This window comes from Pipistrellus hanaki, assembly GCF_964339955.1.
Source record: "Pipistrellus hanaki genome assembly, chromosome: 6".
Taxonomy (NCBI): Eukaryota; Metazoa; Chordata; class Mammalia; order Chiroptera; family Vespertilionidae; genus Pipistrellus; species Pipistrellus hanaki.
The window spans coordinates 65,671,579-65,694,723 of NC_140508.1; the positions used below are offsets into that span (position 1 = coordinate 65,671,579).

At 40.1% G+C, this 23,145-nt stretch overlaps 1 protein-coding gene across 3 annotated transcripts in view; it reads right to left on the reverse strand.

Moving 5' to 3' along the window:
- The window catches only part of NCOA3 (nuclear receptor coactivator 3), a 92,313-nt gene extending 69,493 nt beyond the window's left edge, over positions 1-22,820 (reverse strand). For all 3 annotated transcript variants that reach the window (XM_084887454.1, XM_084887455.1, XM_084887453.1), the window contains exon 1: positions 22,651-22,820. The gene's annotated coding sequence lies outside the window, so the exon portion shown is untranslated. The remainder of the gene's footprint in view (positions 1-22,650) is intronic.
- Between the last annotated feature and the right edge of the window lie 325 nt (positions 22,821-23,145).

Sequence of the window (23,145 nt, forward strand, 5' to 3'; positions counted from 1 at the left end):
ACATTGAAAGAGAAACATTGATCAGCTGCCTCCTGCACACCCCCTACTGGGGATGTGCCCACAACCAAAGTACATGCCCTTGACGGGTACCAAACCCGGGACCCTTCAGTCCACAGGCCGACGTTCTATCCACTGAGCCAATCCAGCCAGGGCAAAATGTATATTTTTCATTGTAAGTGAATCTGAGCCTGTGTATCCAGGTATCCACAAAAAAATAATATTGCTAAAATGCAACAGTGTCCATCATTCTGTACTTTTTTTGTTTGTAAAATTAAAAATGAAACTTGCTGACGTAAGCATATAATTAAGTGAAAGGAGTTATGCAAAAGCAATGTCACTCAATTCTTTCAATGCAATCGTAGTTACATGGACATAAATCTTAGTGAACTATCATCAAAAACTGTAAGTCTCAGTGAAGTATCAAAAATTATTTTTTCCATTATCTGGTTAACTCTCCTTTCAACTGTGAGTTTGATTAAGACAGACTCAAAAGCACTTGACAGACCATTTGTTACCCAGTTATTAGTGTACAAGATTTTTAAAAATATATTTTTATTGATTTCAGAGAGGAAGAGAGAGGGAGACAAAAACATCAGTGATGATAGAGAATGGCTATCATCAACAAATCAATAAACGACAAGTGCTAGAGAGGATGTGGAGAAAAAGGAACCCTCCTGCACTGCTGGTGAGAATGCAGACTGGTGCAGCCACTATGGAAAACAGCACGGAGTTTGCTCAAAAAATTAAAAATGGAACTCCCATTTGACTCTGTAATCCCACTTATAGGAATACTAGAGGCCTGGTGCACGAGGGTCCCTCAGCCCAACCTGCACCCTCTTGCAGTCCCAGGGCCTTTGGAGGATGTCTGACTTCCACAGGGGCCAGAGAGGCTCCCGCTACCGCTGCTGCACTCACTAGCCATGAGCCTGGCTTCTGGCTGAGCGGCTCTCCCCCTGTGGGATTGGGCAAAATCGCCCAAGGGTTCCCAGATTGCAAGAGGGCTTAGGCCAGGCTGAGGAACCCCATCGATGCAAGATCAGGGCCAGGAGATACACAGGAAATTGACTAGCTGGGGAGGGATAGCAGGCGGGCTCCAGGCATATCTGGCTCACTCCCGGATCAGCTGGACCCCCGCAGCAAGCTAACCTACAGGTCAGAGCATCTGCCCCCTGGTGGTCAGTGCACATCATAGCAACTGGTTGACTGCCACCTGGTGGTCAGTGCATGTCATAGTGAGTGGTTTAGCAGCGTTAGCATATCATTAGCATATTATGCTTTGATTAGTTGAACGGCCAACCAGTCAACAGACACTTAGCATATTAAGCTTTTATTATATAGGATAGTCCAAGAAATCAGAAACACCAATCAGAAATAACATATGCACCACTATGTTCATAGCAGCACAATTTACAATAACTAAGATTTGGAAACAGCCTAAGTGCCCATCAGCAGATTAGTGGATTAAAAACTGTGGTGCCCTAGCTAGTTTGGCTCAGTGGATGGAGCGTCGGCCTGTGGACTGAAAGGTCCCAGGTTCAATTCCGGTCAAGGACATGTACCTTGGTTGTGAGCCCATCCCCAGTGGGTGAGCAAGAGGCAGCTGATCGATATTTCTATCGATCCTTCCTCTCCCTTCCTCTCTGTAAAAAAACAATAAAATATATATTTTTTAAAAACAAAAAAAAACTGTGATACATCTACACAATGGAATACTACACCATTATAAAAAAGAAGGAACTTTTACTATTTGTGACAGCATGGATGGAACTGGAGAGCACTGTGCTAAGTCAAATAAGCCAGTTGGAGAAAGATAAATATCACATGATCTTACTCATTTGTAAAATATAATAAAACAACAAAAACTAATGAACAAAAATAGATCCAGAGACATAGAAGCATCAAACAGACGATCAAACCTCAGAGGGAAGGCAGAGGGGAGTGGTAAGAGATCAAACAAAGGATTTGTATCCATGCGTATGAGCATGACCAATGGACACCGACAATATGGGGGTTAGGGCATGTGATGAAGTATGGGAGCAGGCAGAGAGAGATCAATGGGGGGAAAAGGAGACAAATGTAAAACTTTGAACAATAAAGAATTTTTAAAATAAAATTTAATTAAATGTTTTAAATATTGCAATAAAATGTACACAAAAAAATTCACTTCAGTACTCTGTTAGTATATGACAACATTCTGAAAACCATGTCCATCAATAATAAACTGGTTAAATAAATTATGGCACATTGATAGAATTATAATCTGTTTTTAAAAAAGAATTAGATCTGTAGGTATTGATATAGAACCACTTTCAAAATATATTGTTAAATGTAACCAGGTGAAAAACAATGCTTTTAATATGCTACAATTTGTACATATAAAAAAGGAAGGAGGTATGGAATATAAAGACTATAAAGACATAGATACGTTTATAAACACACACAAAAAAAGGTTACAGTGACCATTTCTGAGGAAGAAACTAGGAAACAAAAGAAAGCGGGAGGGAAACCTCATTCATAGCATTTTGTAGAATTTGAATTTTTGTTAGCCATGTATACCTATTGCCTTTTTTTTAAATAAGCAAGAAAAATGTGCAGGGGTCTTCAAACTACGGCCCGCGGGCCACATGCGGCCCGCAGAGGAGTCTGATCCGGCCCGCCAGGTTTTTTGGGCAGTGAGCGCAGCCGAGGTGTTACAGTAGGAATTAGTAGTTCATATAGTCCAGCCCTCCAGCTCTCTGAGGGACCGTGATCTGGCCCCCACTTTAAAAAGTTTGAGGACCCCTGTGTTAAAGAATAGGGAAAGAACTTTTGATATGATCCAACTCATATGTCTCCAGAGATTAAACAAAATGCCCAAGATTATCCAACAAGGTCCAAATGCAGTTCTCTTGCTTTCCAAACCTTATTATTATGCATTTGACTTGCCTGTAAAACAAGTAACACAGCTTATAACCCAATGCTGAATTCCAAGGGTCTGATCCAGAAATGTAGCCTGAAACGCTGTCACAATCATATCCTTCTGAAACATGGTGGACTGACTATTCTTTGTTTGCTAAGCATCTTTAACTGAGGCCCTAGTTCAAAATGCAGAAACCATTAGTAACATAAAGGGAACATGCTTCCAACTTTTCAAAGCTCATCATGAACTTGAAGAGCCACAGAAAGTAACTTTGGCAATCGTTCAGAAAGTGCAACTGATTTGTAAATGTGGCAAGAGTGGCATCAAGGCATTTAGAAAGAAGTTCCTCCTTCTTTTTCACTCAAAGATCTTTCTTCTAAAAGTGAATACTTTTCCCCATCTACTTGGTATCACATGATTCTTCTACTTTCCTATGGTAGGTAGTGTCTCTGTCCTCATACAGAGAGAAAAACATTTTAATGGACTAAAGTTCTGCACGTTCAACGGTTTGCAGTTCTATTTGTAACAAACAATACAATTTTAGAGTTAAGTAAATAATCTCACCAACTGAAACTCTCTCCAGAATTCATTTAAATCCTTCCCTGGATTACTCCAGCCTCAAGCAATCTCTCCTTCCTCTGAACTCCAAAAGCAATTATTTGTACAATTTATTTTGCAATTAATCCTGCATTGCCTTGTTAAACCTCTTTCATTATTCTCTGAAATGCTATTTAAATCTTCTCTAGTTATCTAACTTTCATGTTTATTTCTCATCTCCCCAAATAGACGGTAAATTCCTTGAGAGAAAGAGATAAGCCATTATATTGTTTTGTACACACATGAAAACACAAAGCAGCTAACACACAGTAAATACAAAGTAGAAAAAAACAAGCTACATTAAGAAAACGTTTAACGCCATGCCAACTAAGAATCTTCAAGCCAGAGCTGATAGCCCAACGCTGATGGACTATTTTGTTTTCCTGACTCTGCTCACTAGGAGATGGAAAAAAGGACATGGCCTCTGAAATCTGAGGCTTCAATTTGGATCCACTATCTTGAGAGCCTATGAACTTAGCCCAAAACTTTAATTTTCTTCATCTCTAAAATAAGAATACCTACAGAAGACTCTATAATCAGTAAATGAGAGTTATGTAAAACTACTGTGTTCCTTATTTTAAAGGTTCTTAGCTTTTCATGTTCTTACATCCTCGAAATCAGAATGTGTCATGTTACTGACAATATCCTATAGTTTAATTGGCAGTTTTACATTTTCTTCCTTAGTGGTACAGAAAATAATGCATTGCATAACTGATGGCACCTTAAGCTTGATTAAATTAGGTAACAGCATCCTCAATAAATGCCAGCTTCATCTCCTCCTTCCTCCCTCACACCCACTCACACACATCATATGGTTAGAAAACAACCCAGCAGTAACATGAAAATACCACCAAATCTATTAAAAGTATTTAGCACTCTGACCTTTAGTATATGTTCAATATGTAAGAATTGTTGCTACTTATCCTCTAAATTCATTCAACAAATACTAGCATACTTGAGTACCCACCATGTGCCTGCCATCATTCACTAAAGATATTGCAGTAAACAAAATAACTCCCAGCCCTCGTGGAGTTTACATACTATTAGCACATTCACTTCCCATGGTATAAGAAAGGAAAAGTCAAAAATCAAAACTGAGCCAAAACCGGTTTGGATTCCAGTTCGATTCCGGTCAAGGGCATGTGCCTTGGTTGCAGGCACAACCCCAGTAGGAGGTGTACAGGGGGCAGCTGATCAATGATTCTCTCATCTATGTTTCTGATTCTCTATCCCTCTCCTTTCCTCTCTGTAAAAAATCAATAATATATATATATATATTTTAATCAAAATTGAGTCAACAGATTGTCCCAAAGGTTTTGAAAAAGCTGAGCCACCCGAGAAAGATACTAAAATCCAACAATACCTAGGCAAGATTTTCAATCTTACCACATGTAAAGTGATGTACTGAGAACAAAGCAGGGCATCCAGGGTTTTTTGTTCTAAGTAAAGGTTTGGGGAAAAGCTTAACAGCCTGAATAGATGCTGAAATTTTTTTTAAAAAGAAAAGAAAAAGAATGGGGTATATATCATCATCTCTAGTTTCTCAAAATAAAATAGATTCATTGGAAAAGGAGGATTAATAATTTTGGTTTATGAAACTTAAGAGACAAGAGCAAATTATATTTTTAAATGATCTTATATGTGTCAGCAAATCATTTTTCCAAGCAAATTATGTTTCTAAAAATCATCTAATATATGTGTCAAAAAATCATTTTTCAAAAGCTTGCAGTTAAAGATTAGTGGTTAATTGTAGGTGAAATTTTGAACATCAGCCTCTTTTGAATAGAATGTTAAAACTTAAGTTCACCACTACTCTCCAACCAAAATAAATTACGTTTTCTGTTTCTAATGACATGCCTAAAAATGACATTGTGAGTTACTACAGTATTCTCAGTCCCCAAATACTTGTATTAAATCAACTGTAGGTAACCTAAATAGGGCATTTTTTAAAAATATATTTTAGCCGAAACCAGTTTGGCTCAGTGGTACAGCGTTGGTCTGCTGACTGAAAGGTGCCGGGTTCAATTCCAGCCAAAGGCATGTACATTGGTTGTGGGCACATCCCAAGTGGGGGATTTGTAGGAGGCGGCTGGTTGATGTTTCTCTCTCATCGACGTTTCTGGCTCTCTCTCTCTCCCTTCCTCTCTGTAAAAAATCAATAAAAATATATTTTATTGATTTTAAAATCATAATACAGCTTGGCCAGGTCGCTCAGTTGGTTAGAACATCGTCCCATATACCAAAAAGGTTGCAGGTTCAATTCCCAGTTAGGGCACATACATAACTAGGTTGTTGGTTCCAAACCCAGTAGGGGCACATGTGGGAGGCAACTGATGGAGAGTGTCAGTCTGCAAACCAAAGGATCACAGGTTCGATCCCCGGTTAAAGGCACATACCTGGATTGCAGGCTCAATCCCCAGCCCTGGTCAGGGTGCAGGGTGCATGTGGGAGGCAGCCGATCATGTGTTTCTCATCTTGTGTGCCTGTATCCCTCCATCCCCACCCCACCCCACCCCTCTCTCTCTTTCTCTCTCTCTTTCCCTGCTTCCCTCTTGCCTTCCCTTCATGCCTTCCCTTCCATTCTCTCTCTAAAATATAAAAATAATAATAATAATAATAATAATAATAATAATGGAGAAAAAATATATAACCTTGGATGAGGTTAACAAAAAACAAAGAAAGAAAGAATACATTAAGCCTTGGCCCTGGAAGGGTAGTTCAGTTGTTAAGAGCATTGTCAACCTATGACAAGGATTCAGGTTTGATCACCAGTCAGGGCACATACAAGCAGCAGCCAATGAATACATAAATGAGTGGAACAAATTGATATTTCTCTCTCCCCGCCTTCCCTCCTTTCTAAAAATCAGTAAATAAAAAATAAGTCCTCATAGTGCTGCACAATTCAAGATAATATATAACATTTCATGGTTTTTTTTAGACTCAGAATAACTGAGAAAAATAATTATCTAAAACAACTGATCCGAAAGATGCCAGTAAACCAAAGTAAAGCTAGAGTAGGCATTTACTTTTAAGGTTTTCTCATATCTTGTCCTCAATCCAGAGGAGTGCACAATTAAACTTTCACTGAATACCCAAAATTTAGAAAGTTATTAGTACTTGAGGAGATAAATTAATCCAGCATGATCAAGTAAAAGGATGCTCACTATCTAGTTAAACTATTTGCTATATATAGCATCTTGTGGTGGGTACCATGTGCCAAGATGGGCAAAACAGACTAGAAGTTTGGTGAAAGAAACAATCATGAGTTCAAATGAACAGGAAAAACACATAATAAAAGATAGAGCCAGAATTGAATCTTGGATGGATAGTTCAACAAAAAAGAAAAATTAAACCAAAGGTTTCTAGTTACTCAAGCCAAAAACATTTGAATCACCAGTGATTCTTCCCTCCTCTTGCCCCATCCACCCCACAAAGCCCAATCTCACTGAATCCACTACAAAATTCAATTAGCTCTACATTTAAAATTTACTACAGGCCTGGTGCACGAAATTCATGCACGGGGGGGGGGGGGGGGGGGCGGGGACGTTCCCTCAGCCCAGCCTGCACCCTCTCCAATCTGGGACCCCTTGAGGGATGTCCAATTAAACGAGCAGTTGGAGCAGTTGGACATCCCTCTCACAATCCAGGACTGCTGGCTCCCAACTGCTCGCCTGCCTGCCTTCCTGATTGCCCCTAACCACTTCTGCCTGCCAGCCTGATCACTCCCTAACCACTCCCATGCCAAACTGACTGATGCCTAACTGCTACCCTGCCAGCCTGTTTGCCCCCTAAATGCCTTCCCCTGCAGGTCTGGTCACCCCAAATTGCCCTCCCCTGCAGGCCTGTGTCCCCCGCAACTGCCCTTCCCTGAAGGCCCAGTCGCCCCCAACTCCCCTCCTCTGCCGGCATGGTCACCCCTAACTGCCCTCCCCTGCAGGATTGATCGCACCCAACTGCCTGCCCTTGCAGGCCTAGTCCCTCCCAACTGCCCTCCCCTGAAGGCCATCTTGTGGTGGCCATCTTGTATCCACATGGGGGCAGCCATCTTGTGTGTTGGAACGACAGTCAATTTGCCTATTATTCTGTTATTAGATAGGATATAGAATTTGACCACTTCTTATCATCTCAGCTGCCACTGTGGTCTAAGATAACACTATCTCATGCCTAGATTATTGTAACAGCCTTTAATAGGTCTATCTGCTTCTCCCCTCTTCTGGGCTACTTTTCACAAAGCAACTGGAAGGATCTCCGTAAAGCCCAAGTCAGAAAACAAGTGGGAAGATACATACCGTGTTTCCCCGAATATAAGATATCCTCCGAAAATAAGACCTACTTACAGGTTTCCTTCTGAGTGAAATATAAAGCATCCCCCTGAAAATAAGGCCTCCCCTAGGCTAAACATGAAAGATTTGGTCCACTGATTCTGAAAGAAATGGAGTCACAAGAAATGCACCAGGAAATTCAGGAATTGGATTGTAATGATGATGTTCCAGAAGATGATGATATGATTGTCATTGAATAAATGAGTAAATTCTTGATACTACAGGATTCATTTTGTCTGGTTTGTGTTGACAACTACCGTACTACCGTACCGTATACAGGTAATAAATTTCCTTTATTTTCATTTAACAATAAATGTGTACCGTATTCTTCTTTATGGAAAAATAAGACATCCCCTGAAAATAAGACCTAGCGCATCTTTGGGAGCAAAAATTAATATAAGACACTGTCTTTATTTTCGGGGAAACAGGGTACACACAAAATCTTCAATAATGGATGATGAGGTTACTGATAATCTTTATTTGTTCACTGACTTTATATGTGTATATATATATTTTATTGATTTCAAAGAGGAAGCAAGAGAGAGATATAAACATCAATGATGAGAATCATTGATTGGCTGCTTCCTGCATGCCCCCTACTGGGGATCAAGCCCACAACTAGAGCATGTGCCCTTGATCAGAATCGAACCCAGGACCCTCAATCCACAGACCAGGGCTATGTGCCTTTCTGTATGTTTCAAGTTAACATGAATTAAATACTTTTATAATGAAATATGTCTTTAAGGGGGCAAAAATCAATTATCATATGTTTTTGGAATAACCGAAAATTAAAAGCCTACAGTGGCTCACTATTTTGCTCTAAGTAAAAGTTGAAGACGTTACAATTCCCTACAAGGCTCCACTGTTACCTCTCAGACTTCTTCTCTTACTACTTAATCCTTTGTTCACTGTGCTCCATTACACTGGCCACCTTGCTGTTCCTTCAAAAACAGCAAGAATGCCCCTACCAAAGGGCCTTTGCGCTGGCTGTTCCCTCTGCACAGACTGTTCCCCACCCTCCAATGTTCACAAGGCTTATTTTCTGGACTCTGCTCAAATGCTATTTTCTCAGCGAAAGTTACCATGACTACCCATCTAAAATGTGTAACTCCAGCCCAACTGACATGGCTCAGTAGTTGAGCATCGACCTATGAACCAGGAGGTCATGGTTCGATTCCTGGGTTGGGGCATATCCCAAGTTATGGACTCAATCCTCAATGTGGGCGCGCAGAAGGCAGCTGATCAATGGTTCTCTCTCATAAATGATGTTTCTATCTCTCTCTCTCCCTCTCCCTTCCTCTCTGATATCAGTAAAAAATAAATAAGTAAAAAGTGAACTACACAACACATACACACACACCAGTTTCCAGTCTCTTTATCCTAACACACAGATTCAATAAATCTCTATACCAACAAAATAAATGAAAACATGGAAACAAAAATGAAGTTGAAGGATCTGAAAGGTGTGAGGATGTATGAGTTCGAGGGTTCAAAGACTGAAAGAAAATCAATCTGCCAGGAGCAGAAAACAATTGGAGCAAAGAAACCTTCCAAGGGTAAAGATGAGCAACTAGAGACAGTGAGAGACTTAGAAGAAAATTGAGGCTGAGTGAAAAGAGTTTATAAAACAGTTGGAGGTAGAGGAGGGCTGAGAAGAGGAAGTACATCAAGAGAACAGGAAGAGAGTTATAGCTTTAGGAAAGGTCAAGAGGAAGGATGAGGCTGCACAAGGGAGGAGTCCATCAGGGGTGGAGGCCACTGTTAATGTCACAATGCTGTTCTTATTCAAGGATAATATCTAACAGCTCTGGGAAAGATATACTTATGCACTAATATGCCTTTATTTCCAACATGTAAATGACAAGTACTAAAACATACAAAAAGTTACATATGCTTATCTATTGTATCCCTATGAAGACTAAAATTCATGACTATAGAAATGCAGGAGTTTAAAAAGTTAATTCATAAAATCTGAATTTCTCAATTTCATTCCTTAATATCAGTTAGGTTTTAGCCATGAAAGAGATGAAACAATGTAGAAGTGAGTGGTTACAGTATATTTAAAATCTACTTTTGATTCTTCTACTTGACCAGTTTACATAACTAGGCAACCTGGACTTCCATTATTAGAAAAACAGTCTAGCCAAAACCGGTTTGGCTCAGTGGATAGAGCGTCAGCCTGCGGACTGAAGGGTCCGGGTTCGATTCCAGTCAAGGGCACGTAGCTTGGTTGTGGGCATATCCCCAGTAGGGTGCGTGCAAGAGACAGCTGATCAATGATTCTCTCTCACTGATGTTTCTAACTCTCTATCCCTCTCTGTGAAAAATCAATAAATTATATTTTAAAAAAGAAAAAAACACTCTAATACTGTTTGCCTTTAAATGTGAAACAGCCAAACAAAAACACAACTATAAATTTTAATATAGTCTGCTAACCCTTTGAAAGATTAACACAAACCTGAAACAGGGGCTTAAATCACACCAAATAGTGAGTTTGCGCAAATCTTTTAAAAACTTTAATTTTCTGAGCATTCTTCAAGATAGTATAAAATCCTATAAAATAAAAATGTATACAGCACTGTCACTAAAAGAATTTTATGTCTATATTCTCAGATGCATAACAATTCTACTGAAATTAAAAAACCAAACTTCATTTGAAACAGAAATTTGAGAATCAGAGACTTAAGTAATTTTGCAAGTTCAGTGTTATGACTACACTTCAGGCAAAGATGAAACAAACATATAGTACCTTAAATGTGTGAATTTATGAGCTGCTCACTAAAAGCTAGCCAGATGCCATTTTATCATTGATAGGGTAGCTTCAAATTCCACTCCGACTGCGCCTGCAGTGGCACTGCACCCGGCAGAATAAGCATGCCTGCATGTTATTATGGGAAATAGTGGAAAATTTCACAGGCTGACATCCAGAATGTCTGCGGTTCTTTTTCATATTTCTTTCTTCCTGCAAAGCAGTTATTAGACCAGTAGTTGGATTTTTTTTTTTTTTTTAAGCTGGAAATTTCCACTGATTTTTTTAACTAGCCTTCTTAAATGTAAATTGCAAAAACGTTCCAAAATTCCAGTATGATGAAAAGAATAATTCAGGCAAAACAGAATATCTTCAAATCAGGTGAAGGGACTGGTAAGTAAATTGAGGTGATTATCACTGTTTTTGATCAAGGAAAAAAAAAAGTGTCCAGAGAGATACTTAGGTAATTTAAAGTTTTAATCATCATTTAATATAAATACTAAATGTGATAAATAGCACAATTGTCAAAATAGCACAAACGTGGAGGCATTAAAAAGCTAATACAACTCAGGACAGATGACAGCTTATGAAAAGAAATTTTAAGTTGTTTTTTTTTATTTATTTATTGATTTTTAGAGAGAGGAAGGGAGAGGGAAAGAGAAACGTCCATGTGAGAGCAAAACATCAATCGGATGCCTCCTGCACACCCTACTACGAGGATGTAGCTAGGAACACAGGCACATGCCCTGACAGGGGAATTGAACTGGCAACCTTTTGGTGCATGGGACAATGCCCAACCAACTGAGCCACACCAGCAAGAGAAATAAGGTATATGTCTACACAAAGGCTTGTTCACAAATGTCACTGAAGTTCCATTTTTGATAACCAAAAACAGGACACAGCCCAAATGTTCATCAACAGGTGAATGGATAAATTGTGATATAACAATATACTGCAATCAATATTCCTTAAGCAATAATTAAAAAAAAAAAAAACTATTGTTAAATGCAACATGGATGAATCTCCAAATAACTGTACTAAGTGAAAAAAGCCCGCCCTCCTCAAAAGTACCTATTGTTAATTCCATTTATATAAATTTCCACTTATATAATCTTTAATGACACAAGGCAGATCAGTAATTACCTGAAGATGAGGGTGGGATGGATTACAAAATAATGTAAGGAACTTTTGGAGGTAATAGCTATTCTCATTATTGTAACTGTGGTGATGGACTCACAGGTAGACATATATGTAAAAACTCAAACTGTACAACTTAAATTTATATGATTAGATGTCATTTATACCTAGAAAAAATTGAAAAAAAGGAAGAAAGCAAACTAGTGACAGAAAGCAGATCAGTGGTCGACTGAATACAAAACCCAGAAGGAGACTGAATGCAGATAGGCAATGTTCTGCATCTTGACTGTGGCAGTGGTAACCCACCTGTTTACATTTGTCAATTCAAACTGCACACTTAAAATGACTAGATTTTATAGTAAGTGTATCATACCTCAGTAAAGCAGATTTCTAAAAATATAAAAGAGCATATTCAAATGAGGTAACATTTTAAACATTTTTAAACACACTCAAAGGTATATAGTCACAACATATATAGTCTACCATCTCATTAATCTATGCTACTAGTTTTATGTCCTAATTGGTATTTTTATATTCTAACTGGTATTTTTATTTTATTTTTTTTAGTTTTTATATTTTATATTTCTTTTAATGTTAAAAAGAAATCATAAAAGCACTAGAAGAAATACACGAAAAAGCTTTTACATTTATCAAATTAAAAAATTTTATACCATAACATTACTCAGAGATGAGGGTAAAGAGTAACAGACACTGCCATACATTGCTGGTGGAGTTGTTAATTAACGATCTCTATAGGGAGCAAGTTGCAATACCTACAAAATTTTTATTTTCAACTTTTTAATCCTCACCCAAGGACACATTTTTATTGATTTTGAGAGAGGAAAGAAGGGATTTTGAGAAAGGAAGGGGAGAGGAAAGGAGTGGAAGGGAAAAGGAGGGAGAACGAGAGAGGGAGAGAAGAGAGAAAGAGGGAGAAAAACATCATCAGTAGCTCCCCCACCCTTTTACACTCCCCCACACCACACACACACACACACACACACACACACACACACACACTCACCCCAACTGGGGATTGAGCCTGCAACCTTTAGTGTATAAGATGATGCTCCAACCAACTGAGCCACCTAACCAGAGCTCTACAAAATTTTTACATTCATACTCTTTAACCTAGCTTCCAGAAACTATTTACTTTTTAACCAAACATGGGAACAAAGAAATATATATAAGGATATTCACTTATAGCTTTGTTTGTAAGAATATGGTACTGAATAAATTATATACTGTGTAACAATTAGAAAGAACTTAGTAGCTATAAAAACAGATATGAGACCTCTCCAAGATGACTTAAACAGTATCCATAGTCCGGCCCTAATGACTGAGTTGGTAGGAGCATCATCTGGTACACAGAGAGGTGGCAGTTCAATTCCAGGTCGGGACACATAGCTAGGTTGCAGATTCCATTCCCCAACCCCAGTCAGGGGTCATGCAAGAGGCAACTGGTCAATGTTTCTCTTTCACATCCATGTTTCTTTCTTTCTTTTTCTCTCTCCCTCCCTCTCTAAAAAAAAAAAAATAATAATAATAATAATAATAATAATAATAAAGAAAGAGGGAGGGAGAGAGAATAGAAAAAAAATAAACTGAAGAGACATAATCTTATGTAAAAAAGATCCTCTAACAGTAGTGGACTTTGGGAAGGGTAACTATAAAGACAGGAGTCCTGAGGTGCCAGGAGCCTTACTTTTTCACAGTGTGTATCTTTTTGTACTTCTTTTTACTCTACCATGTTTATGCCTTCTTTTCCATTTAAAAAAAAAAACACACTAATTTATCTTTCTTCACATAACTAAGTACTATAAAATAAAAGATGTGGGAAAGAGATTAGAAGCAGCAATTAATTCCCTGTAGTTCTGTTCCATCTCCTCCATTAAGTTTTCCTTAACAATTCCAGTTGGAAATGATCTTTTATTCCTCTGAACTTTCAAACCACTTATTTATGTTGCTGCAACAAGTATGTTTTTTCAATTATACTTACTTCTCAACTAGATTATCAGCTCCTGGATAACAAAGAGATTCTAATGCCCACAATTCTTAGTACGATTCCTTGAAGAACAGTGGTAATGAATAAAAACATGTGTCCAGTCCTACAGCAATTGGAAAATACGAATGTATTCTAAGACCTAACATGATTTATCTTGGATGGCTCTATGAGGGAGACATGGCTCTAGGAGCAAATCCTTAGGACTATAATTTTATCTTAATTTCCACGTAGAAAAATTAAATTCAGAGTTGAACTCTAGAAACATTCACCAAGGATTTTGGTGTACCTAAAATGAACATAATTCAAAAAATAACACAGAAATTTAAAAACTTATAAAAAGAATGTCCCTACCATAAAACAATAGACAATTTGAATCTGCCCTACCAATCAATAAATACTGTCTCCTATGCGTATGAAGAGACAATTACAATTCATAACAGGCAACAAGAATATTTTCAGTTGTGGTCTGGAAAATTTACTTAAACAGGATCTGAGCTGGACCTTAATGATCAGACAAGATAACAAGGAGAAGCAGCAGGAAAAAATCAGCATTATTGAAACAATGGGAAGCAAAAATGGAAGAAAAAAAAAAGACTGTGCTGAATATTAGATGAAAGAATCTGGGTTGTACTCTAAAGATTTTCAAGCAAAAATAAGTCCTCAAATGATGTTTAATAATATTAAACCGGCAGAAGTATAGAGTACTAGGGAAAAAATGTATTAATAGGATTCTACAAAAACAAAACCATTTTATTCAATAACATCACTCACTCAGCATTCACTGAATAGTTACATGACCAAGTCTTGAAATGTCTTACTTCCGTGCTGTTGCTAATGATGTCTTTCCATATTAAAATCTTATTCATTTTTCAAAGTCCTGCATCCTGATTACCCAGTCAGAGGTAGTCCTTTTCTCCTCTGAATTTCTCCAGAATCTCTAATAAGCAAAACACACTGCCTTATACTGAAGTGATATGAGCACTTGATTGTATACACTTGGAGGTCAAAACCTTTTTAATTCTCACAGTGCCTTACACAGTAAGATCTTAATAAACATTAAGTATGTATATGTATATGGGAGTAGGCAACAGCCAAGCAATAGCAAATTAAAGAGGATTGAAAGCTTACTGGCCCCATGGCTGAGAGAATGGTGGTATGAAGTCAGTTTAAAAAGTCACATGTGGGAGCTATTATATACTCTCAGAGGAAAAGGTGGGGAAGACTGAAGGTTATTGGTGAAAGTTCACGATTTCAGGTTTGCCTAATTTGGGATCAATACACCTAAGACTCCACCACTCTAGATATGGCTATGCACTTTGAAAGCAGCTTTCTGAATTCATTTTATTGATTTCTGAAATGATTTTTAAAAATTCAATATAGTAATAAGACCTGTCTTATTATATGAAGAAGATACCATTAATCCTTAAATAGATGCAACCTGTGTGAGGAGTTATTTTTCTCACTGGTGAAGTTAGATTTTCCTAGTTGCAAACAAGTACTTGCTCTGACAGCAAGGAAGTCAACTACCCTGGCTGGGATAAAAGTATGGTCATAAAACACAGCCACCAGGCAGGTAAATAAGGAAAGACATGAGCTTGGATGGAGCAGAGTGTATAGACTAAAGGCACAATTTAGGAAAGAGAACACTGGGTAATCCTTAAAACATTTTCAAATAAAGTTGCCAAATTTCAATCTGGAAACAAAATCAAGCTGATACAGCTATTCTACAGAGTGACTTAAATTCAGCAATAATTTCACTGATGACAGCTTTACTGAGAGTAAATAAAATATTACTTCACTTCCTTAAAACAGGAGGAAGATACTGAATATACCTCTCTCTGTGTCTGACTCTCCCTCCTTCCCTCTCTCCCTCCCCCCTCCTCCTTCCCCTCCCTTTCAGACAAGCACACACACATTTTTGCAGCTCATAGGATATACTATGGTGAAGTCAGGAACTCAAAGTCATCCTGTCCCCAAACTCATGAATCAGCACAGCAACCTGCATCTTTACATGATTATCTAATATACTAAGCTTAATCCACTTAATGCTTGACCAATAAAATATATATAAAAATTCTGCACAATATAAGAAACTTAGGAAGATAGCATATTCCATCCCTTTGTTTTATAAATCTAAAAAAAAAAAAAAAGACTGATTTGCATAAACCTTATAGTACAAGCTCAAAAATCATTCTCAACTCTTCATTTCTTAACTGATAAGTATTCTTTTCAAAATAACAAGTTTACAAATAATACTGTCTAGGTAACGAAGGAGGAAAATATTTAAAGGTTTTCATATGTAGACTTGTATTTTTAAGTTCTGTTTTAAAACCGTTCACGCTGCTCTTTCCACCAATAACAATTAACAATTCTCATTTATAAAAATGTCGGTTTAAGACATTTAGATTATGATAAACAACATTTCCTCTAAAAGTAAAAATAATTTGGCTTTAGATATCACTTAAACAGAAAAGCAAAGAATATTTACTCAAAAAGTCCCCCCACCACCACCTTTTTTTGTTGTGGTTAAACCCTTTCTTTCCCCTCCCGAGGCTTTCTTCTCTTTTGTACTCAAGTTCTCAAATGCATAAGATGGAGGAACAATACCACAATACAACTGCAGGCTTCCTGCCTACTAGTCAGTCATTATTCTTAAGACCTGAGAACTTTCAAAACACTGCTTGGGTTGTTTGAAATTCCTTCTTTCAGACTTTTCCCTCCTTCGTATTTAAAAGAATGACTTCAAAATGTCTTGCTGCACCCTATCAAAACACTCTACCCAAAATAAAAATGCTAGCCTTAGATATGAAAGTGAGATGTAAATGCCTGAAATCTGGCAAAACCAATCTAAAAGTACAGAACAAGAGGAATATATTTCTGGCCAAGCATAAAATAGTATTTTCTCATATGTATAGTAATCATGTTCCTGAAAATTTTCATATTTATATGGAAGTATCTTAAAGATTATAATTGTACCATTACTTTTTTTTTTTTTAACAATACCATAGAGAGATCTCAAGGTCTCAAACTACATTGAGCTGAATAGAAAGAGCTACATTAATTATTTCTCACAAAAGAAAGTTCACACTAAAATAAAGTACATTTGTTTATTTTAAAAAGTTGTCAGGGCAGAAAAAATTACCAGCAGTAGCCACCTGGAAACCTGGGGAAATTCCCATTTCCTCTGACCACACTTTAATGTGACAGTAGTACTTACCAATAAACTTATTTAGCTGTTAAGATAGACCAATGGAGCTATTCCACTGGAGGGAGAGGGTATATAAACTGTCTGCCCAGTCCAGCATGGGTTCTTTCCTTTTTTAAGGCGAAAGCATTTAAAATGAAGGTGAAACACATTGACACATGAATAACAATGTGTTAAATTGTTACAATAAATAAAAATTTTCCCACATCTCTAATAAAAACAAAAAGGCTAATTTATTAAACAGTATTCAACAAAGCTCAATCCCAGTACAACGAAATAATTTAGCTACTCCCCTGGAGTTTGTTATAATGGGATTTAACCTGTACACTCAACATTCAATTACCCATGAGGCTTATCCTAATTGAGGATTATGCTGACTTCTGCAGTGCTTTCCCCTCTATCCATCTACCACTCCAGCTCAGCTGCCACAGCTACCAAAAGCAAAGCCCCAGGGAACAGTAGATTATCCATTACTATGTGATATCCAGGCCAATATTCCCTTTTCATCATGATGAGGAAGAGGAGGCGTTAGTTAAACTCAGGAATCTAGCCAGCCTAGTCTCCAAAAAAGTGAAGCTTCATAACCCTCATGGCCTCTAACCAAGGAAATTCAACATTTCAGATGAATACCTTCATAGTGAATAGCAGACCAAAAAAAGTTCCCCTCTTTTCTAGAACTTAGCAATAAATATATATATATATATATATATATATATATATATATATATATATATACACACATACACACACACACAGAAAAGATAGGATACAGAAATCCCTAATGACAAATGGGGCAAAGGACAAACAGAAAAGACTAGTTCATTTGCTCTTAGCATGTTCTTAGAAATAGGTAAAACCTGTGTGCCTGTTAGGTCTGACTTCTTTCCTTTGCCTCTAGGCCACCAAGTTAACTAGTTAGTTAAAATTAACCTTTATTACTGCCCCCTATAAGTTGGCCTAGATGGGCAGAACCTACCTAACTGAGTTAATACTGACAAAGTTCGGAACTGGCAGCATGCAGTCTAAAATGATTACAGTATCCAGTTTGTGGATAAACCAGCCTCCAAGACACGGCACATCTTCCCTTTTCTACTCCTGCTGTGTATCTTCTGGCCATTTTCCTCTTCATTTAACTTCTCCCCACCAGAAGGTAAAAAAAGGAAAAGGCCATTGGATTTAAGTCAAACCCATCATTTATTTGTTACGGGGCTGAAATAAGTTTAGGCTCTGGATAAATTGCATCCTTAAACCAAAATAATCCTCTCCCAGAAACCCTGTCAAAAAACTAAATGGACCAAATGAATTTACTTAGCAAACATTAACAAAGTGAAGAAGTAAGTCTCATTACAATAGAGTACCTCCTCTACTGTGAAATGTTCATTTTGTAATCCCTCCACCCCAAAAAGCACTCAGAATGGAAGAAAATGATTACATTTTACTCCAGCACTCAGTCTCAATGCTGTTCCTGAGGATCTAAACTAAATACAGTCACCTATTTCTTTCACCTGAACTATGGGGGAAAAGAAAAGTTAACATCCATTTCCAACACTAATTTTCTGCTCCCAAAGCTTTCACCACTCAATAATGCATATAGCGAATATTCTTCACTCAAACCAAGCTGGGACAGGTCCTCTCTGGTTTAACCTATGAGAAACTGCAGTACCTCTTCAATCATGGTTAAAAGAGTAAAAAATGATGGTCCCTTTGCTGTGTTGACAAATAACAACTGCAGATATTCATTCCAAACTTGCAACAAATTGAAAGTTTTTAAAAATAGTCCTACATCCTCTGGCCACAGCTTGAAATTATACAGCTTTTAAAAATATAAAAAAATAAAAAACCTAAAACCATTTATTTTAATACCAATTATGGGCAGGATTAATAATAGGTGTGGTGTTTTGGGGTTTGTTTGTTATTTTGTTTTTTTTTATCTTACCCTATTGTCAAAACAAAAATAATTTCTTAAATCATTTTTAAAAGACTTCTCAAAAACAAAGTAGTCTTGCCCTAGCCCAGTGGTTGGCAAATTGCAGCTTGCAAGCCACATGCGCCTCATGAGCCGAGGTTTGCCCTCAGTTGGCTAATGAGTGTGCTGATCATTGCCCTCGCAGGTTTGGCTCAGTGGATAGAGCTGGCGAACTGAAAGGTTGTGGGCTCAACCCCCAGTGGGGGGCTTGCAGGAGGCAGCCTATCAATGATTCTCTTCATCACTGATGTTTCTATCTCTCCCCTCTTCCTTCCTTTCTGAAATCAATAAATGTATGTTTAAAAAAAATAGTCTTCTAGTTAAAAAGTACTATTCTAAAATCATACTGCTAATGCACAAAAGACGGGGGGGGGGTGTATGTATATATATATATATATATATATATATATATATATATATATATATACACACACATACATATATACACACACACTAGTGGCCTGGTGCACGAAATTCATGCCCGGGCTGGGGGGTGTCCCTCAGCAGGACCTGCACCCTCTCCAATCTGGGACCCCTTGGGGGATGTCCGAATGCAGGCTTAGGCCCGACCCCACAGGACATTCGGACATCCCTCTCGCAATCCGGGACCACTGACTCCTTACCACTCACCTGCCTGCCTGATCACCCCTAACCACTCTGCCTGCTGGCCTGCTTGCCCCCAACTGCCCCCTTGCCAGCCTGATCACCCCCAATTGCCATCCCCTGTTGGCCTGCTTACCCCCAACTGGCCCCCCTGCCAACCTTCTTGCCCCCAATTGCCCTCCCCTGCTGGCCTGATCATCCCCAACTGCCCTGCCCTCCTGGCCTGATCGCCCCTAACCACCTCTGCCTCAGCCCTGCTACCATGACTTTGTCTGGAAGGATGTCCAGAAGGTCTCCCAGTCTAATTAGCATATTACCCTTTTATTAGTATAGATAGATAGAAAGTGAATCTTTATTATCTCGCTGACATAGTATGGAAATTTATTTAAAAAGATCAGTCAAGAAGACATTAGTAACCATTTCAAGAACTATTTTTAATTTACATGTCACCTACAAAGGGGGTACAAGGTTCAACAGTAAGTACACTCACTCCTTACTGAATGAATTCTAACTTATCTGCATAGATTTATAGGTGATTTATAGAAATAATTCTACAGAGGGGAAAATGCACAATATCCTCACTTTCAAAATATAATAAAATTATTTAATATAGTCCTTAATACTTTAAACTCTAATATCACTGAAATTTTTATTAATATATTTTATTGATTTTTTACAGAGAGGAAGAGAGAGGGATAGAGAGCTAGAAACATCGATGAGAGAGAATCATTGATCAGCTGCCTCTTGCACACCCCCTACTGGGAATGTGCCCGCAACCAAGGTACATGCCCTTGACCGAAGTCGAACCTAGGACCCCTTCAGTCCACAGGCTGATGCTCCATCTACTGAGCCAAACCAGTTTCGGCTCACTGAAATTTCTTAATGAGTTGTTAGTGTCGGTAAATTCTAAAACATAAAAACATAAATCCTGTTAATTATGCTGAAATTGTTCTGCATGTTTCAAGCCTCTATAGTTAAGAAATATTTTATGGCAGAAACATTTCCTATAACTGCTCTAGAAACATTACATCTTCCCACTCCGGCCACAATCCTCACATCCAAAATGTACTTCTATATGCCAGAAGCTGGCATATGCTTTTTTTTAAAACTGATTGAACAATTAAGTCATTTCTATCAATACATAAAATAGCCCTATAATTTAGGATCGCAGGCAATCTAGATTGCTGCTCATTTAAATGCAGAACCTGAAGCAACCTCCAGTGACAGGAGCTATAGTGTTCAATATCATTTTACATGTTCGAGAGGCTTCGTCTTACATACAAACAATGAACCCAGCAGGCTTCTTCATCCTCACGCCACAGAGATTGTTATTTCTTTAAGGGTGTCGATAGATAAGGCAACATAAACACTAGGTCCTAATAGCTATCAGCATTTTTTTTTTTTAACAGTAAAAAGAACACAGCATTCCCACCCATTTTCCTTTCCTTCTGCTCATTTTATTCCCCTGCTGTTTGGTATTCAACAGGGATGTGTTTCTAATGAAAACCTTCAAATGATTATCCCAAAAGCCAAGGATATTCTAAAAACCAGTAAGTGATTGCCTCCAGGGAGAGGAGGAGGGACATAGAGTAGGAGAGACACTCATTTCTCAATGTTTTGTGCCTTTGGGTATCACACCTGATGTAACCTATTCTAAATAAACAAGCAATCATCAGAACCAGCAGTTCCAAACTTAAGGCTTCCCACTTCACATTTTCGTTGATGCGGCGGCATTCGCTGGAGACCTGTGATTTTTTCCCCCCATTATCCTCTCAACAACCTGCTGCAACACACAGGGAATCCTTCTCGCAGCCGGGGACCAGGTGGAGGCCGGGCATTTCACACCAAGTAGATGCAGCAGCCTCACTCCACACTCCTGCCCCTCTCACCCGCCTCCTCCTCCAGCTCCAGTTAGAGCCACTGCAGCCAGCCAGCGGGTCCTCGCCTTCCTGTTTCTTTACGGTGCAGGCGCTTAATAACAAAAACAGCTTTGGCTTTGAAGCGCGGCTCCAAAACTGCAGAAAGGAAGTCTTCACATGGGGGAGTGGGGGGGGGACGACACGGGGGCGGTACGGAAGAAAGTTCTGACTTCCAGAGAATCGCAGACCTTCCGTGTCATTCCGTTTGGGAATCCTGGACTCCCAGCGAACTGACACCGGGAGGAAGACGATGCTCTCTGCCTCTGACAAGTGCTCCGCTGGCTAACTTTCCACCCCGAGTGCCCTCAAGCTGCCTGGGGAGCAACTACGCCTTCCAGCGACTCGTGGTGGGGTTTTTTTTTTTTTTTTTTTTTTTTTTTGTCTTTTTTTTTTTTTTTAAAGACATGCGCAAGACGAACAGTTTATTTAAATCCCTACGAACTGCATCCATGTCCATAAGAAGGGACAAGGAGGAGGTAGGGGGGTGGTGATTGATCATCAAGACAGCCGAACCCGAAATGGACCCACCAACTTCCCACTAGCCATTCCCCAGCCTTCACACCAGAGGCAGGGAAAGCAAAACGCCTTTTCACTGAGAGAAAACTGCCGAGAGCCTACCTACTACGCGTGCCCAAAATGGAAATTCCGCAGACAATTCGTGTAAAATAAAAAAATAAAAAATAAAAAAAACGCCGAGGTGCAGGCGTCCGCACGGCCACCAAGCGCGGCCCCATCCCTTCGCGGCCGGGAGGCGGGCTGGGGGGTCAGCGAGGTCTGCGCGGCGCCCGCCCCCTCGCTCCCCCGAAGGGGCCGCGGCGGCGGGGCGAGGGGGCGCGGGCAGCTCCCGAAGCCGCCCTCCGGGGCTGGGGGGGAAGGAGGAGGATAAAACTTTAAGGACAGGAGGGGTGGGGAAAGGGGGCCCCGCGGTTCCCACCCCCCTCCCCTCAAACTCCTCGGGGCGACCCCTCCCTGCGGGGACACCCCCTCGGACCCCCAAGCCGGGTGCCGCCCAGCTTGGACTTCCCTCCTCCGGCTGCTCCCGGGCTGCGGGGGAAGCGGCGCGGCCCCAACACCCCAAAACTCTCTCTCAGAGCGGCCCCCCACCCCCCCGGCTCGGCGCGCCCCTCAGCGCCTCCGGGAGCCCCAGCCGCCGGCTCGCGCAGCAGCCCCGGGGACTCGCCCTCTTCCCTCCGCCTTGCCCCCTCCAAGCCCCTCGCCCGCTGCTGCCCTTCCTTTATCTCCACTCACCGCCAGCCGCCATTTTCCTCGCAGCTCAGCTTTAAATCGGAAACTCGCTGCTCAGCCCGCAGCCGCCACAGCCGCCGCCGCCGCCTCCTCCGCCGCCGCCACCACCGACACAGCCGCCGCGGCTGCCGCCGTCGCTGTGGTAGAGCTGAGGAGCCAGCGGCTTGGAACCTCGGCGCGGGGGCCGCCGGGATATGTAGTCCCGGGGCCACGCCCAGCACTACCGGTCCCAGGGGGCCTTGCGCGGCCTGGGCTCTCGGTGCCCCTGCCCGCGGCTTCCGCGGCGCGAGGGCGTGGCCGCGCGGACCCTCGGCGGGCTTTCGCTCGCGTACCGCCGGGGAGCTGCGGCGGCGGGGTCGGGAGAAATGGAATGCAACCCTGCCCTTCCCCTAATTTTTTCATCCTTACTTTCGTTCAGTAATATATGATACTTCTGGAGCATTTATTGTGTGCAAGCACTGATCCTGAAAACGAGCATCCCTTAGGGACCACGGTTAC